This window comes from Sesamum indicum, unplaced genomic scaffold (genome assembly GCF_000512975.1).
Source record: "Sesamum indicum cultivar Zhongzhi No. 13 unplaced genomic scaffold, S_indicum_v1.0 scaffold00143, whole genome shotgun sequence".
Classification (NCBI taxonomy): domain Eukaryota; kingdom Viridiplantae; phylum Streptophyta; class Magnoliopsida; order Lamiales; family Pedaliaceae; genus Sesamum; species Sesamum indicum.
In genome coordinates this window covers 35540-55913 of record NW_011628060.1, presented here as the reverse complement: position 1 = coordinate 55913, position 20374 = coordinate 35540, and positions in this window count along the sequence as shown.

Below are 20374 nucleotides of genomic sequence, written 5' to 3'. Positions count from 1 at the left end.
TCTAAAGAGAGTTTGTTTCCATTTCAAACGAACTTGTAGTTATTATTACGATTAATAAATTTACCACACAAATGGATGGGTCTAGACCTACGTTTGCGTCAAGTTTCGTTGAATTATGAGAACGTTCAAAATTTACCTGTTTTGCACAGTTTATTAAAGCAAGTTTGTTTCCTTTTTATACTAACTTGTAGTTATTATTACGCATTAGCAAATTTCCGACACAAATGCATGGATCTCGACCCACATTTGGGTCAAGTTTGGTGGAATTATGAGAATATTCAAAATTTAGCTTTTTTGCACGGTTTTATTAAACCAAGTTTGATTCCCTTTTATACTAACTTGTAGTTATTGTTACGATTAGCAAATTTACCCCATAAATGCTTGGGTCTAAACCAATGTTTAGGTCAAGTTTCGTGGAATTCTGAGAACGTTCAAAATTTAGCTGTTTTGCACAGTTTTATTTAAGCAAGTTTGTTTCCCTTTTATACCAACTTGTTGTTATTATTACGCTTAGCAAATTTACCACACAAATGCATGGGTCTAGAACAACGTTTAGGTCAAGTTTCATGGAATTTTGAGAACGTTCAAAATTTTGCAGTTTTGCACGGTTTTATTAAAGCAAGTTTGTATTCCTTTTGTACTAACTTATAGTTATTATTACGCTTAGAAAATTTACCATACAAATGCTTGGCTCTAGACCTACGTTTGGGTCAAGTTTCATGGATTCTGAGAACGTTCAAAATTTAGCTATTTTCCACAGTTTTATTAAAACAAGTTCGATTCCCTTTTATACTAACTACTAGTAATTACTACGCTTAGCAAATTTATCACACAAATGCATGGGTGTAGACCTACATATGGGTCAACTTTCGTAGAATTCTGAGTACGTTCAAAATTTAGCTGTTTTGCATGGTTTTATTAAAGCAAGTTTGTTTTCCTTTTATACTAACTTGTAGTTATTATTACGCTTATCAAACTTACCACACAAATGCAAGGGTCTAGACCTACTTTTGGGTCAAGTTTCGCGGAATTCTTAGAATGTTCAAAATTTAGCTGTTTTGCACGATTTTATTAAATCAAATTTGTTTCCCTTTTATACTAACTTGTAGTTATTATTATGTTTAGCAAATTTACCACACAAATACTTTTGTCTAGGCATACGTTTGGGTCAAATTGCGTGGAATTCTGAGAACGTTCAAAATTTAGCTGTTTGTACGGTTTTATTATACCAAGTTTGTTTCCCTTCATACTAACTTGTAGTTATTATTACGCATAGCAAATTTACCACACAATTGCATGGGTGTAGACCTACGTTTGGGTCAAGTTTCGTGGAATTATGACACCATTCAAAATATAGCTGTTTTACACGATTTTGTTAAAGAAAGTTTGTTTTAATTTCAAACGAACTTGTAGTTATTATTATGCTTAGCAAATTTACCACACAAATGCACTGGTCTAGAACTACGTTTGTATCAACTTGCGTAGAATTTTGAGAACGTTCAAAATTTAGCTGTTTTGCACAATTTTGATTAAAGCAAGTTATTTTACCTTCCGTACTAACTTGTAGTTATTATTACGCATAGCAAATTTACCTCAGAATTGCATGCGTGTAGAAGTACGTTTGGCTCAAGTTTCGTGGAATTCTGAGAACGATCAAAATATAGCTATTTTGCACGGTTTTATTAAAGCAACTTTGTTCCCCTTTTATACAAACTTGTAGTTATTATTACGCTTTAGCAAATTTACGACACAAATGCATGGCTCTAGACCCACATTTGGGTGAAGTTACATGGAATTCTTAGAATGTTCAAAATTTAGCTTTTTTGCACGGTTTTATTAAAGCAACTTTGTTTCCCTTATATACTAATTTCCACTTATTACTACGCTTAGTAAATTTACCACATAAATGCTTGGGTCTAAACCAACGTTTAGGTCAAGTTTCGTGGAATTCTGAGAACGTTCAAAATTTAGCTCTTTTGCACGGTTTTATTTAAACAAGTTTGTTTCCCTTTTATACCAACTTATAATTATTATTACGCTTAGAAAATTTACCACACAAATGCATGGGTCTAGACCTACGTTTTGGTCAAGTTTCGTGGAATTTTGAGAATGTTCAAAATTTAGCTGTTTTGCACGATTTTATTAAAGCAAGTTAGTTTCCCTTTTATACTAACTTGTAGTTATTATCACGCTTATCAAATTTACCACACAAATGCTTGGCTCAAGACCTACATTTGGGTCAAGTTTCGTGGAATTATGAGAACGTTCGGAATTTAGCTGTTTTCCACGATTTTATTAAAGCAAATATGTTTCCCTTTTATACTAACTTGTACTTATTATTACGTTTAGCAAATTTACCACACAAATACTTTGGTCTAGACATACGTTTGGGTCAAATTGCATGGAATTTTGAGAACGTTCAAAATTTAGTTGTTTGCATGGTTTTCTTATAGCAAGTTTGTTGCCCTTTCATACTAACTTGTAGTTATTATTACGCATAGCAAATTTACCACACAATTGCATGGGTGTAGACCTACATTTGGGTCAATTTTCGTGGAATTTTGATGCCGTTCAAAATATTGCTGTTTTGCACAGTTTAGTTAAAGAAAGTTTGTTTCAATTTCGAAAGAACTTTTAGTTATTATTACGCTTAGTAAATTTACCACACAAATGCATGGGTCTAGACCTACGTTTGGGTCAAGTTTCGTGGTATTATTAGAACGTTCAAAATTTAGTTGTTTTGCACGCTGTTATTAAAGCATGTTGGTTTCCTTTTTATATTAACTTGTAGTTATTATCACACTTAGGAAATTTACCGCACAAATGCATGGGTCTAGTCCGTTTGGGTCAAGTTTCGTGGAATTTTGTGAACGTTCAAAGTTTAGCTGTTTTGCACGGCTTTTATTAAAGAATGTTTGTTCCCCTTTAATACTAACTCGTAGTTATTATTATACTTAGCAAATTTACCACACATATGCATGGGTCTAGACCTACGTTTGTGTCAAGTTGCGTGGATTTTTGATAACGTTCAAAATTTAGTTGTTTTACATAATTTTTATTAAAGCAAGTTTGTTTCCCTTCCATACTAACTTGTAGTTATTATTATGCATAGCAAATTTACCACAGAATTGCATGCGTGTAGACGTACGTTTGGCTCAAGTTTCGTGGAATTCTGAGAACGATCAAAATAAGTTGGTTTCCACGGTTTTATTAAAGCAACTTTGTTCCCCTTTTATACAAACTTGTAGTTATTATTACGCTTTAGCAAATTTTTACGACACAAATGCATGGCTCTAGGCCCACATTTGGGTGAAGTTTCGTGGAATTCTTAGAATGTTCAAAATTTAGCTTTTATACACGGTTTTATTAAAGCAAGCTTGTTTCCCTTGTATACTAACTTTTACTTATTACTACACTTAGCAAATTTACCACATAAATGCTAGGGTCTAAATCAACGTTTAGGTCAAGTTTCGTGGAATTCTGAAAATGTTCAAAATTTAGCTCTTTTGCACGGTTTTATTTAAGCAAGTTTGTTTCCCTTTTATACCAACTTGTAGTTATTATTACGCTTAGTAAATTTACCACACAAATTCATGGGTCTAGAACAACGTTTGGGTCAAGTTTCATGGAATTATGAGAACGTTCAAAATTTAGTTGTTTTGCACGGTTTTATTAAAGCAAGTTTGTTTTCCTTTAATACTAACATGTAGTTATTATTACACTTAGTAAATTTACCACACAAATGCTTGGCTCTAGACCTACATTTTGGTCAAGTTTCATGGTATACATAGAATGGTTAAAATTTAGTTGCTTTGCACGGTTTTATTAGAGCAAAATTTACCACACAAATGCATGGGTCCAGACCTACGTTTTGGTCAAGCTTCGTGGAATTTTGAAAACGTTCAAAATTTAGCTGTTTTGCATGGTTTTATTAAAGCATGTTAGTTTCCCTTTTATACTAACTTGTAGTTATTATCACGCTTATCAAATTTACCACACAACTGCAAGGGTCTAGACCTACATTTGGATCAAGTTTCATGAAATTGTAAGAACGTTCAAAATTTAGCACTTTTGCACAGTTTTATTAAATCTAGTTTGTCTCCGTTTTGTACTAACTTGTGTTTATTATTATGCCTAGAAAATTTACCACACAAATGCTTAGGACTAGTCCTAAATTTTGCGTCAAGTTTCGCGGAATTCTGATAACGTTCAAAATTTAGCTGTTTTGCACGGTTTATTAAACCAAGTTTGTTTCCCTTTTATAGTAAATTGTAGTTATTATTACGCTTAGCAAATTTTCCACACAAATGCAATGGTCTAGACCTATGTTTCGGTCAAGTTTCGTGGAATTCTGAGAACGTTCATGATTTAACTGCTTTGCACGATTTTATTAAACCAAATTTGTTTCCCTTTTATACTAACTTGTAGTTATTATTACGCTAAGAAAATTTACGATATAAATGCTTGGGTCTAGACCTACGTTTGGATCAAGTTGCGTTGAATTTTGGGAATATTCAAAATTTAGCTGTTTTACACGGTTTTATAAAAGCATGTTCGTTTCCCATTTATACTAACTTGAAGTTATTATTATGCATAGCAAATATACCACACAATTTCATGGGTGTAGACCTACGATTGGGTCAAGTTTCGTGAAATTTTGAGAACGTTTAAAATTTAGCTGTTTTGCATGGTTTTTTAAAGAAAGTTTGTTTCCATTTAAAACGAACTTGTAGTTATTATTACAATTAGTAAATTTACCATACAAATGCATGGATCTAGACCAACGTTTGTGTCAAGTTTCGTGAAATTATGAGAACGTTCAAAATTTAGCTGTTTCGCACGGTTTTATTAAAGCAAGTTTGTTTCCTTTTTATACTAAATTGTAGTTATTAATACCCTTTAGCAAATTTACGACACAAATGCATGGCTCTCGACCAGCGTTCGGGTTATGTTTTGTGGAATTCATAGAATGTTCAAAATTTAGCTTTTTTGCACGATTTTATTAAACCAAGTTTGTTTCCCTTTTATACTAACTTGTAGTTATTCTTACGCTTAGCAAATTTACCCCATAAATGCTTTGGTCTAAACCGACGTTTAGGTCAAGTTTCATCGAATTCTGAGAACATTCAAAATTTAGCTGTTTTTCACGGTTTCATTTAAGCATGTTAGTTTCCCTTTTATACTAACTTGTAGTTATTATCACGCTTATCAAATTTACCACACAACTGCAAGGGTCTAGACCTACGTTTGAATCAAGTTTCGTGGAATTATAAGAACGTTCAAAATTTAGCAGTTTTTGCACGATTTTATTAAATCTAGTTTGTTTCCCTTTTATACTAACTTGTGTTCATTATTATGCCTAGAAAATTTACCACACAAATGCTTGGGACTAGTCCTAAATTTTGCGTCAAGTTTTGTGGAATTCTGAAACGCTCAAAATTTAGCTGTTTTGCACGGTTTATTAAAGCAAGTTTGTTTCCCTTTTATAGTAACTTGTAGTTATTATTGCGCTTAACAAATTTACACATAAATGCAATGGTTTAGACCTATGTTTGGGTCAAGTTTCGTGGAATTCTGAGAACGTTCAAAATTTAGCTGTTTTGCACGATTTTATTAAAACAAGTTTGTTTCCCTTATATACTAAGTTATAGTTATTATCACACTTATCAAATTTACCACACAAATGCAAGGGTCTAGACCTACGATTGGGTCAAGTTTCGTGGATTTCTAAGAACGTTCAAAATTTAGCTGTTTTCCACGATTTTATATAAGCAAATTTGTTTCCCTTTTATACTAACTAGTAGTCATTATTAAGTTTAGCAAATTTACCACACAATTGCTTTGGTCTAGACATACGTTTGGGTCAAATTGCGTGGAATTTTGAGAACCTTCAAAATTTAGTTGTTTGCACGGTTTCGTTATAGCAAGTTTGTTTCCCTTTAATACTAACTTGTAGTCATTATTACGCATAGCATATTTACCACACAATTGCATGGGTGTAGACCTACATTTGGGTCAAATTTTGTGGAATTTTGAGAACGTTCAAAAAATTAGATATTTTGCATGGCTTTATTAAAGCAAGCTTGTTGACCTTTTATACTAACTACTAGTTATTATTGCGCTTAGTAAATTTACCACACAAATGCATGGTTCTAGACCGACATTTGGGTCAAAGTTCGTGGAATTCTGAGAACGTTCAAATTTTAGTTGTTCTGGACTTTTTTATTAAAGCAAGTTTGTTTTTCTTTTATACTAACTTGTAATTGTTATTGCGCTTAGCAAATTTGCCACACAAATCCATTGGTCTAGACCAACGTTTCGGTGAAGTTTCATAGAACTCTGAGAACGTTCAAAAGTTAACTATTTTGCACAGTTTTATTAAAGTAAGTTTATTTCCCTCTTATACTAACTTGTAGTTGTTATTACGCTTAGAAAATTTTCCACATTAATGCTTGGATCTAGGCCTAAGTTTGGGTCAAGTTTCGTGCAATTTTGAGAACGTTAGAAATTTAGCTGTTTTGCACGGTTTTATTAAAGCAAGTTTGTTTTCCTTTCATACTAACTTGTAATTATTATTACGCTTATCAAATTTACCATAGAAATCCATTGGTCTAGATCAACGTTTCGGTGAAGTTTCATAGAACTCTGAGAACGTTCAAAAGTTAACTATATATTTTGATCGTTCTCAGAATTCCACGAAACTTGAACCAAATGTACGTCTACACGCAAGCAATTCTGTGGTATGTTTGCTATGCTTAATAATAACTACAAATTAGTATGGAAGGAAAACAAACTTGGTTTAATAAAAATCGTGCAAAACAACTAAATTTTGAACGTTCTCAAAATTCCACGCAACTTGACACAAACGTAGGTCTAGACCCATGCGTATGTATGGTAAATTTGCTAAGCATAATAATAACTACAAGTTAGTATAAAAGGGGAACACACTTTTTTTAATAAAACCGTGCAAAACAACTAAACTTTGAACTTTCTCAAAATTCCACGAAACTTGACAGAAACGAAGGTCTAGACTCATGCATTTGTGGGGTAAATTTCCTAAGTGTAATAACTAACTGTTAGTATAAAAAGAAAACCAACTTGCTTTAATAACACCGTGCAAAACAACTAAATTTTGAACGTTCTCATAATTCCACTATACTTGACCCAAACGTAGGTCTAGACCGATGCATTTGTGTGGAAAATTTACTAAGCGTAATATTAACTATAAGTTCGTTCGAAAGCGAAACAAACTTTCTTTAATATAACCATGCAAAACAGCTAAATTTTAAACGTTCTAAAAATTCCACGAAATTCGACCCAAACATAGGTCTACATCCATGCAATTGTGTGGTAAATTTGCTATGCGTAATGTTTTGCACGGTTTTATTAAAGCAAGTTTGTTCCCCTTTTATACTAACTTTTACTTATTACTACGCTTAGCAAATTTACCACATAAATGCTTGGGTCTAAACCAACGTTTAGGTCAAGTTTCATGGAATTCTGAGAACGTTCAAAATTTAGCTCTTTTGCACGGTTTTATTTATGAAAGTTTGTCTCCCTTTTATACCAACTTGTAGTTATTATTACGCTTAGCAAATTTACCACACAAATGCATGGGTCTAGAACAACGTTTGGGTCAAGTTTCATGGATTCTGAGAACATTCAAAATTTAGCTGTTTTCCATGGTTTTATTAAAGCAAGTTTGTTTTCCTTTTATACTAACATGTAGTTATTATAACGCTTAGCAAATTTACCACACAAATGCTTGGCTCTAGACCTACGTTTTGCTTATGTTTGGTGGTATTCTGAGAACGTTTAAAATTTAGTTGTTTTGCATCGTTTTATTAGAGAAAGTTTGTTTCCTTTTTATACTAACTTGTAGTTATTATTACGGTTAGAAAATTTAACACACAAATGCATGGGTCTAGACCTACGTTTGGTTCAACTTTCGTGGAATTTTGAGAACGTTCAAAATTTAGCTTTTTTGTACGGTTTATTAAAGCAAGTTTGTTTCCCTTTTATACTAACTTGTAGTTATTATTACGCTTAGCAAATTTACCACACAAAAGCAATGGTCTAGACCTATATTTCGGTCAAGTTTCGTGGAATTCTGAGAACGTTCATGATTTAGCTGTTTTGTACGATTTTATTAAACCAAATTTGTTTCCCTTTTATACTAACTTGTAGTTATTATTACGCTCAGAAAGTTTACCATATAACTGCTTGGGTCTAGACCTACGTTTAGGTCAAGTTGCGCGGAATTTTGAGAACGTTCAAAATTTAGCTATTTTGCATAGTTTTCTTAAAGCATGTTTATTTCCCTTTTATACTAACTTGAAGTTATTATTGCGCATAGCAAATTTACCATACAATTGCATGGGTGTAGACCTACGCTTGGGTCAAGTTTCGTGGAATTCTGAAAACGTTTAAAATTTAGCTGTTTTGCATGATTTTTAAAGAAAGTTTGTTTCCATTTCAAACGAACTTATAGTTATTATTACGCTTAGGAAATTTACAATACAAAAATGCACGGGTCTAGACCTACGTTTGCGTCAAGTTCCGTGGAATTATGAGAACGTTCAAAATTTAGCTATTTTGCACAGTTTTATTAAAAAGCAAATTTATTTCCTTTTTATACTAACTTGTACTTATTATTACGCTTAGAAAATTTGCCACATATATGCATGGGTCAAGACCTACGCTTGGGTTTCAAGTTGCGTGGAATTTTGAGAACGTCCAAAATTTAGTTGTTTTGCACGGTTTTATTAAAGGATGTTTGTTTCCTTTTTATACTAACTTGTACCTATTATTACGCTTTGCAAATTTGCCCTACGCTTGGTCAAGTTGCGTGGAATTTTGAGAATGTTCAAAATTTAGTTGTTTTTGCACGGTTTTGTGAAAGCATGTTTGTTTCCCTTTTATACAAACTTGAAGTTATTATTACGCATAGCAAATTTACCATACAATTGCATGGGTGTAGACCTACACTTGGATCATGTTTCGTGGAATTTTGAGAACGTCTAAGATTTAGCTGTTTTGCATGGTTTTCTAAAGAAAGTTTGTTTCCATTTCAAACGAACTTGTAGTTATTATTACAATTAATAAATTTACCACACAAATGGATGGGTCTAGACCTACGTTTGCGTCAAGTTTCGTTGAATTATGAGAAAGTTCAAAATTTACCTGTTTTGCACGGTTTTATTAAAGCAAGTTTGTTTCCTTTTTATACTAACTTGTAGTTATTATTACGCTTTAGCAAATTTCCGACACAAATGCATGGATCTCGACGCACATTCTGGTCAAGTTTGGTGGAATTCTGAGAATATTCAAAATTTAGCTTTTTTGCACGATTTTATTAAACCAAGTTTGATTCCCTTTTATACTAACTTGTAGTTATTGTTACGAATAGCAAATTTACCCCATAAATGCTCTGGTCTAAACCAATATTTAGGTCAAGTTTCCTGGAATTCTGAGAACGTTCAAAATTTAGCTGTTTTGCACAATTTTATTTAAGCAAGTTTGTTTCCCTTTTATACCAACTTGTTGTTATTATTACGCTTAGCAAATTTACCACACAAATGCATGGGTCTAGAACAACGTTTAGGTCAAGTTTCATGGAATTTTGAGAACATTCAAAATTTTGCAGTTCTGCACGGTTTTATTAAAGCAAGTTTGTATTCCTTTTGTACTAACTTATAGTTATTACTACGCTTAGAAAATTTACCATACAAATGCTTGGCTCTAGACCTACGTTTGGGTCAAGTTTCGTGGATTCTGAGAACGTTCAAAATTTAGCTATTTTCCACAGTTTTATTAAAACAAGTTCGATTCCCTTTTATACTAACTAGTAGTAATTACTACGCTTGGCAAATTTATCACACAAATGCATGGGTGTAGACCTACATATGGGTCAAGTTTCGTAGAATTCTGATTACGTTCAAGATTTAGCTGTTTTGCATGGTTTTATTAAAGCAAGTTTGTTTTCCTTTTATACTAACTTGTAGTTATTATTACGCTTATCAAACTTACCACACAAATGCAAAGGTCTAGACCTACTTTTGGGTCAAGTTTCGCGGAATTCTTAGAATGTTCAAAATTTAGTTGTTTTGCACGATTTTATTAAAGCAAATTTGTTTCCCTTTTATACTAACTTGTAGTTTTTATTATGTTTAGCAAATTTACCACACAAATACTTTTGTCTAGGCATACGTTTGGGTCAAATTGCATGGAATTTTGAGAACGTTCAAAATTTAGCTGTTTGCACGGTTTTATTATACCAAGTTTGTTTCCCTTTCATACTAACTTGTAGTTATTATTACGCAAAGCAAATTTACCACACAATTGCATGGGTGTAGACCTACGTTTGGGTCAAGTTTCGTGGAATTATGACACCATTCAAAATATAGCTGTTTTGCACGGTTTTGTTAGAGAAACTTTGTTTTAATTTCGAACGAACTTGTAGTTATTATTATGTTTAGCAAATTTACCACAGCAATGCACGGGTCTAGAACTACGTTTGTGTCAACTTGCGTAGAATTTTGAGAACGTTCAAAATTTAGCTGTTTTGCCCAATTTTGATTAAAGCAAGTTATTTTACCCTCCGTACTAACTAGTAGTTATTATTACGCATAGCAAATTTACCTCAAAATTACGTGTAGAAGTACGTTTGGCTCAAGTTTCGTGGAATTCTGAGAACGATCAAAATATAGCTATTTTGCACGGTTTTATTAAAGCAACTTTGTTCCGCTTTTATACAAACTTGTAGTTATTATTATGCTTTAGCAAATTTACGACACAAATGCATGGCTCTAGACCCACATTTGGGTGAAGTTTCATGGAATTCTTAGAATGTTCAAAATTTAGCTTTTTTGCACGGTTTTATTAAAGCAACTTTGTTTCCCTTATATACTAATTTCCACTTATTACTACGCTTAGTAAATTTACCACATAAATGCTTGGGTCTAAACCAACGTTTAGGTCAAGTTTCATGGAATTCTGAGAACGTTCAAAATTTAGCTCTTTTGCACGGTTTTATTTAAGCAAGTTTGTTTCCCTTTTATACCAACTTATAATTATTATTACGCTTAGAATATTTACCACCAAATGCATGGGTCCAGACCTGCATTTTGGTCAAGTCTTGTGGAATTCTAAGAACGTTCAAAATTTAGCTGTTTTGCACGGTTTTATCAAAGCAAGTTTGTTTCCCGTTTGTACCAACTTCTGGTTATTATTACGCTTAACAAATTACCACACAAATGCATGTGTCTAGACCCACCTTTGGGTCAAGTTTCATGAAATACTGAGAACATTCAAAATTTAGCACTTTTGCACGATTTTATTAGAGCAAGTTTGTTTTCCTTCTATACTAACTTGTATTTATTATTACACCTAGCAAATTTACCACACAAATGCTTGGGTCTTGACCTATATTTGCATCAAGTTTCATGGAATTCTTATAATGTTCAAAATTTAGCTATTTTGCACGATTTTATTAAAGCACGTTTGTTTTCCTTTTGTACTAATTACTAGATATTATTATGCTTAGCATATTTAACACGCAAATGCATGGGTCTAGACATACATTTGGGTCAAGTTTTGTAGAATTCTGAGAACGTTCAAAATTTAGCTGTTTTGCACGGTTTTATTAAAGCAAGTTTGCTTCTCTTTGATACTAACTTGTAGTTATTATTACGCTTATCAAATTTACAACACAAATGCAGGGCCTAGACCTAGGTTTGGGCAAATTTTGTGGAATTTTGAGAACGTTCAAAATTTAGCTGTTTTGCACGGTTTTATTAAAGCAAGTTTGTTTCCCTTTTATACTAACTTGTAGTTATTATTACACTTATCAAATTTACTTGACAAATGCAAGGGTCAAGACCTACATTTGCGTCAAGTTTCATGGAATTCTGAGAATATTTAAAATTTAGCTGTTTTTCACGATTTTATAAAAACAAGTTTGTTTCCTTTTTATACTAACTTGTACTTATTCTTACGCTTAGCAAATTTACTATACAAATGCTTAGGTCTAAACCAACATTTGGATCAAGTTTCGTGCAAATTCTGAAACGTTTAAAATTTAGTTGTTTTGCACGAATTTATTAAATTATGTTTGTTTCCCTTTTATACAAACTTGTAGTTATTATTACGCTTAGCAAATTTACCACACAAATTCATGGGTGTACACCTACATATGGATCAAGTTTCGTGGAATTCTAATAACGTTTAAAATTTAGCTGTTTTGCACGATTTTATTAAAGCAAGTTTGTTTCCCTTTTTTGCTAACTTATAGTTATTATCACACTTATCAGATTTACAACACAAATGAGAGGGTCTAGACCTACGTATGGGTCATGTTTCGTGGAATTCTTGGAACGTTCAAAATTTAGCAGTTTTGCATGGTTTTATTAAAGCAAGTTTGTTTCCCTTTTGTACCAACTTATAGTTATTATTACGCTTAGCAAATTTACCAGAAAAATACATGGGTCTAGAACAACATTTGTGTCAAGTTTCGTGGAATTCTGAGAACGTTCAGAAGTTAGCGGTTTTGCACGGTTTTATTGAAGCACGTTTGTTTCCCTTTGATACTAACTATTAATCATTATGCTTAACAAATTTACCACACAAATGCATGTGCCTGAACCTACAGTTGGGTCAAGTTTCGTGGTATTCTAAGATCATTCAAAATTTAGCTGTTTTTCATGGTTTTATTAAAGCAAATTTGTTTCCCTTCTGTACTAACTTGTAGTTATTATCAAGCTTATCGAATTCTGAGAACGTTCAAAATTTAGCAGTTCTGCACGGTTTTATGGAAGCATGTTTGTTTCCCTTGTATACTAACTTGTAGTTATTATTATGCTTAGCATATTTGCAACGCAAATGCATGGGTCGAGACTTACATTTGGGTCATGTTTTGTGGAATTCTAAGAACGTTGAAGATTTACCTGTTTTGCACGGTTTAATTAAAGTAAGTTTTTTTTCCTTTTGCACCTACTTGTGGTTATTATTATGCTTTGCAAATTTACCACACAAATGCATGAGTCTATACCCACATTTGGTTCAAGTTTTGTGGAATACCGAGAGCAGTCAAAACTTAACAGTTTTGCACGGTATTACTAAAGCAAGTTTGTTTCCCTTTTATACTTACTTGTATTTATTATTATGCCTAGTAAATTTACAAGACAAATGCTTGGGTCTAGACCTACATTTGCATGAAGTTTCGTTGAATTCTGAGAATGTTCGCAAATTTAGTTGTTTTGCACGATTTTATAAAAGCACGTTTGTTTTCCTTTTGTACTAAGAACTAATTATTATTATACTTGGCATATTTACCACGCAAATGCATGGGTCTAGACCCACATTTGGGTCAAGTTTCGTGGAATTTTGAGAACGTTCAATATCTAGCTGTTTTGCACGATTTTACTAAAGCAACTTTCCTGCTCTTTGATACTAACTTGTAGTTATTATTACGCTTATCATATTACCACACAAATGCATTGGTCCAAACCAACATTTGGGTCATGTTTCATGAAATTCTAAAAATGTTCAAAATTTAGCTGTTTTGCACGGTTTTATTAAAGCAAGTTTGTTTCCCTTTTGTAACAACATGTGGTTATTATTACGCTTAGCAAATTTATCACACAAATGCATGGGTCTAGACCCATGTTTGGGTGAAGTTTAATGGAATACTGAGAACGTTCAAAATTTGCACGATTTTATTAAAGCAAGTTTGTTTCCTTTTGTACCAACTTGAAGTTATTTTTACAATTAGTAAATTTACCACACAAATGCATGGGTCTAGACCTACATTTTCATCAAGTTTCGTGCAATTCTGAGAATGTTCATAACTGTTTTGCACGATTTTATTAAAGCATGATTGCTTCCCTTTTATACTAACTTCTAGTTATTAAGCACGCTTAGCAAGGGTGTAGACCTACTTTTGGGTCAAGTTTTGTGGAATTCTGAGAACGTTCAAAATTTAGCAGTTTTGCACGGTTATTAAAGTAAGATTGTTTCTCTTTTATAATAACTGGTAGTTTTTATTACGCTTAGCAAATTTAGCAAACAAATGCATGGGTCTAGACCTTCATTTGGGTCAAATTTCGTGAAATTTTGAGAATGTTCAAAATTTAGTTTTTTGGCACGGTTTTATTAAGGCAAGTTTGTTTCTCTTTTATACCAACTTGTAGTTATTACTACGCTTAACAAATTTACAACACAAATGCTTAGGTCTAGTCCAACATTCGAATCAAGTTTAATGGAATTCTGAAAATATTAAAAATTTAGTTGTTTTGCAAGGTTTTATCAAAGCAAGTTTGTTTACCTTTTGTACCAACTTGTGGTTATTATTACGCTTAGAAAATTTACCACACAAATGCATGGGTCTACAACAACTTTAGGTCAAGTTTCATGAAATTCTGAGAACGCTCAAAAGTTGGCTGTTTTGCACAGTTTTATTAAACCACGGTTATTTACCTATTATACTAACTTCTAGTTATTATTATACTCAGCAAATTTACCATGCAAATGCATGGGTATAGACCTACATTCGGGTCCAGTTTTGTGTAATTCTAAGAACGTTCAGGATTTAGTTATTTTGCACGGTTTTATTAAAGCAAGATTCTTTCCCTTTTATAGTTACTTGTTCTTATTATTACGCTTAGCAAATTTTCCACACAAATACAAGGGTCTAGACCTCTGTTTAGATCATGTTTTGTGCAATTCTGAGTACGTTCAAAATTTAGTAGTTTTGCACAGTTTTATTAAAGCATGTTTGTTTTCCTTTTATACTAATATTTAGTTATTATTACGCTTATCAAATTTACAACACAAATGTAAGGGTCTAGACCTACGTTTGGGTCAAGTTTCGTGGAATACTGAGAACGTTCAAATTAGCAGTTTTGCATGGTTTTATTAAAGAAAGTTTGTTTCCCTTTTATACTAACTTATATTCATTATTACGCCTAGCAAATTTACCACACAAATGCTTGGGTCTAGACCTACATTTACTTCAAGTTTCATGAAAGTTTTAGAATGTTCAAAATTTAGCTGTTTTACACGGTTTTATTAAAGCACTTTTGTTTTCCTTTTGTACTAATTACTAGTTATTAGTATGCTTAGCATGTTTACCAAGCAAAGGAATGGGTCTAGACCTACATTTGGGTCATATTTCGTGTAATTTTGAGAACGTTCAAAATTTAGCTGTTTTGCACGGTTTTATTAAAAAAAGTTTGTTTCCCTTTTATACTAACTTGTAGTTATTATTACTCTTAGAAAATTTACCACACAAATGCAAGGGTCTACACCAACGTTTGGGTCAAGTTTCGTGAAATTCTGAGAACGTTCACAATTTAGCTGTTTTGCACGGTTTTATTAAAACAAGTTTGTTTCCCTATTATGCTAACTGGTACTTATTATTACGCTTTGCAAAATTACCACACAAATTCTAGTGTCTAAACAAACGTTTAGTTCAAGTTTCGTGGAATTCTAAGAACGTTCAAAATTTAGCGGTTTTGCACGGTTTTATTAAAGCAAGATTATTTCTCTTTTATACTAACTTGTTGTTATTATCGCGCTTATCAAATTTACAACACAAATGCAATGGTCTAGACGTACGTTATGGTCAAGTTTCATGAAATTCTGAAAACGTTCAAAATTTAGTAGTTTTGCACGATTTTATTAAAGCAAGTTTGTGTCCGTTTTATACTAACTTGTATTTATTATTACGCCGCAAATTTACCACACAAATGCTTGGGTCTAGACCTACATTTGCTTCACGTTTCGAGGAATCCTGAGAATGTTCAAAATTTAGCTGTTTTGTACGGTTTTATTAAAGCACGTCATTTTCCATTTGTACAAACAACTAGGCATTATTATGCTTAGCATATTTACCACGCAAATGCATCAGTCTAGACCTACATTTGGGTCATGTTTCGTGGAAGTCTAAGAACGTTCAAAATTTTGCTGTTTTGCACGGTTTTATTAAAGCAAGTTTGCTTCTCTTTGATACTAACTTGTAGTTAATATTACGCTTATCATATTTACCACATAAATGCATTGGTCTAGACACACATTTGGGTCAAGTTTTATGGAATTCTGAGAACGTTCAAAAATTAGCTGTTTGGCATTGTTTTATTAAAACAAGTTTGTTTTTCTTTTGTACTAACTTGTAGTTATTATTACGCTTAGCTAATTTACCACACAAATGCATGGGTCTAGAACAACGTTTAGATCAAGTTTCGTGGAATACTGAGAACGTTCAAAAGTTTGCTGTTTTGCACGGTTTTATTAAACCACGTTTGTTTTCCATTTATACTAACTACTAGTTATTATTATGCTCAGCAAATTTACCACGCAAATGCATGGGCTAGACCTACATTTTGGTCCAGTTTCGTGGAATTCTGAGAACGTTCAGAATTTAGTTGTTTGCACGATTTTATTAAAGCAAGTTTCTTTCCCTTTTATACTAACTTGTACTAATTATTACGCTTAGCAAATTTCCCACACAAATGCAAGGGTCTAGACCTCGGTTTAGGTCAAGTTTTGTGCAATTCTGAGAACGTCCAAAATTTAGCAGTTTTGCACAGTTTTATTAAAGCATGTTTGTTTTCGTTTTATACTAATATTTAGTTATTATTACGATTATCAAACTTACAACACAAATTGTAAGGGTCTAGACCTACGTTTGGGTCAAGTTTCGTGGAATACTGAGAACGTTCAAATTAGCAGTTTAGCACGGTTTTATTAAAAAAAGTTTGTTTCCCTTTTGTACTAACTTATATTTATTATTACGCTAGCAAATTTACCACACAAATTCTTGGGTCTAGACCTACATTTGCTTCAAGTTTCATGAAATTTTTAGAATATTCAAAATTTAGCTATTTTACACGGTTTTATTAAAGCACTTTCATTTTCCTTTTGTACTAACTACTAGTTATTATTATTCTTAGCATGTTTACCAAGCAAGGGATTGGGTCTAGACCTACATTTGGTCATGTTTCGTGTAATTTTGAAAACGTTCCAAATTTAACTGTTTTGCACGGTTTTATTAAAGCCAGTTTGTTTCCCTTTTATACTAACTTGTAGTTATTATTACTCTTAGAAAATTTACCACACAAAATGCGAAGGTCTAGATCTACGTTTGGGTCAAGTTTCGTGAAATTCTGGAACGTTCAAAATTTAGTTGTTTTGCACGATTTTATTAAAAAAAGGTTTGTTTCCCTATTTTATGCTAACTGGTACTTATTATTACGCTTTGCAAAATTACCGCACAAATGCTAGTGTCTAAACAAACGTTTAGGTCAAGTTTCGTGGAATTCTAATAACGTTCAAAATTTAATTGTTTGGACGGTTTTATTGAAGCATGTTTGTTTTCTTTTTATGCTAACTTGTAGTTATTATTACGCTTGATAAATTTTCCACACGAATTCATGGGTGTACTCCTACATATGGGTCAAGTTTCGTGGAATTCTGATAACGTTCAAAATTTAGCGGTTTTGCACGGTTTTATTAAAGCAAGATTGTTTCCCTTTTGTACTAACTTGTCGTTATTATCACGCTTAACCAAATTTACAACACAAATGTAATGGTCTAGATGTACGTTATGGTCAAGTTTCGTGGAATTCTGAAAACGTTCAAAATTTAGTAGTTTTGCACGATTTTATTGAAGCAAGTATGTTTCCCTTTTATACTAACTTATATTTATTATTATGCCGCAAATTTACCACACAAATGCTTGGGTCAGACCTACTTTTGCTTCACGTTTCGAGAAATCCTTAGAATGTTCAAAATTTAGCTGTTTTCTACGGTTTTATTAAAGCACGTCATTTTCCATTTGTACTAACAACTAGTCATTATTATGCTTAGCATATTTACCACGCAAATGCATCAGTCTAGACCTACATTTGGGTCAAATTTCGTGGAATTCTGATAATGTTCAAAATTTGGCTGTTTTGCACGGTTTTATTAAAGCAAGTTTGCTTCTCTTTGATAGTAACTTTTAGTTATTATTACGCTTATCATATTTACCACACAAATGCATTCGTCTAGACACACATTTGGATCAAGTTTTATGGAATTATGAGAACGTTCAAAATTTAGCTGTTTTGCACTGTTTTATTAAAACAAGTTTGTTTTTTTTTGTATTGACTTGTAGTTATTATTACGCTTAGCTAATTTACCACCCAAATGCATGGGTCTAGAACAACGTTTAGATCAAGTTTCGTGGAATACTGAGAACGTTCAAAAGTTTGCTGTTTTGCACGGTTTTATTAAAGTACGTTTGTTTTCCTTTTATACTGACTACTAGTTATTATTATGCTCAACAAATTTACCATGCAAATACATGGGTTAGACCTACATTTGGGTCCAGTTTCGTGGAATTCTGAGAACGTTCAGAATTTAGTTGTTTGCACGATTTTATTAAAGCAAGTTTCATTCCCTTTTATACTAACATGTAGTTATTATTACGCTTAGCAAATTTACCCCACAAATACATAGGTCTAGACCAACAATTGGGTAATGTTTCATAATATTTTTAGAACGTTCAAAATTTAGCTGTTTCGCACGATTTTGTGAAAGCAAGTTTGTTTCCCTTTAATACTAACTTGTAGTTATTATTAAGCTTAGCAAATTTACCACACAAATTCAAGGGTATAGACCTACGTTTGGGCCAAGTTTCGTGGAATTCTAAAAACGTTCAAAATTTAAATGTTTTGCACTGTTTTATTAAAGCAAGTTTGTTTCCCTTTTATACTAACTAGTAGTTATTATTACGCTTGACAAATTTACCACACAAATGCTTTCGTCTAGACCTACATTTGCGTCAAATTTCGTCAAATTCTGAGAACGTTCAAAATTTAGTTGTTTTGCACAGTTTTATTATACTAACTTGAAAAAATTTCGTCAAGTTTGTTTCTCTTTTATACTAACTTGAAATTATTATTACGCTTAGCAAATTTACCACACAAATGCAGGGGTCTATACCTACAATTGGGTCAAGTTTCATAGAATTTTTAGAATGCTCAAAATTTAGCTATTTTGGACGATTTTATTAAAGAAAGTTTCTTTCCCTTATATACTAACTTGTAGTTATTATTAACTTAGCAAATTTACCACACAAATTCAAGGCTCTAGACCTATGTTTGGTTCAAGTTTCGTTGAATTATGAGAAGGTTCAAAATTTAGCTTTTTTGCACAATTTTATTAAAGCAAGTTTGTTTCCCTTTTATACTAACTTGTAGCTATTATTACGCTTAGGAAATTTATCACACAAATGCATGGGTCTAGAACAACGTTTCGGTCAGGTTTCGTGAAATTCTGCAAACGTTCAAAATTTAGCTGTTTTGCAAATTTGTTTCCCTTTTATACTAAATACTAGTTACTATTAGCGTAGCAAATTTAACACAAAAATGCATGGGTCTAGTCCTACATTGGGTGAAGTTTCGTCGAATTCAGAGATCGTCCAAAATTTAGCTGTTTTGCACGATTTTTCGAGTAAATGTAATTTGCTTTAAGTAAATGAAAAAAAGAAAAATTATAACAATTCGATCATTAGTTGGGTTCTCCCTCGACAGGCCAAGAGATACGCCATAGTCTAATTAAAGCTCGTGTACTGATCTATCTAGGTAAGGTAATGCTATGAGTTCGCTTTCTAATATCCTCAACTATTACTAACGCCGTGGTGGTGGGTGTTCTACCGTGTGCTCGAATTATCTGAGATTGCTCTTCTTCCAAATGAGGTTAACACATGATGTAATGTTTGAATTCGAGTCTCTGGTCGCGGTATAGGACCCCGAGATGTCTCTTCTGCATCATCTAACAATTATAGAGCATTAAATGTATTGTACACGGCAATTGCCTTACCCTTTTCCTCACGACTCAACCTTGTTTCACGAGGAATCTCTCGTCCCTCTCTCTGGTTGTCCTCCCCTTGAGTCGGCAGTATCCTCTCTTGATCATGCGCTCGTCCCTCTCGCTGGTTGTCCACCCCTTGAGTCGGCGGTATTCCCTCTTGATCATGCATAGGTGGTGACCTTGCAGGTCTCGTTTTAGGAATGCGGCTCAACCTTTCTCCGCGAGGAAGCTCTCGTCCCTCTCTCTGGTTGTCCACCCCTTGAGTCGGCAGTATTCTCTGTTGATCATGCATGGATGGTGGCCTAGCAGGTATCGTTTTAGGAATATAGACAGAGACCGGTGGTTTAGCTGGCTTGGACAGTTTGGTGAACGCACAAACCTTTGTCGTATGGCCTAACGTCATACAACTTGTATATTCAGGAGGTAGCCACTCATATTTCTCCTCCATCCTCGTTAGGCATCATGATGATAATATGCCTTGGTAATTTAGGGCTCACATCTAGCATCACGCATACACGAG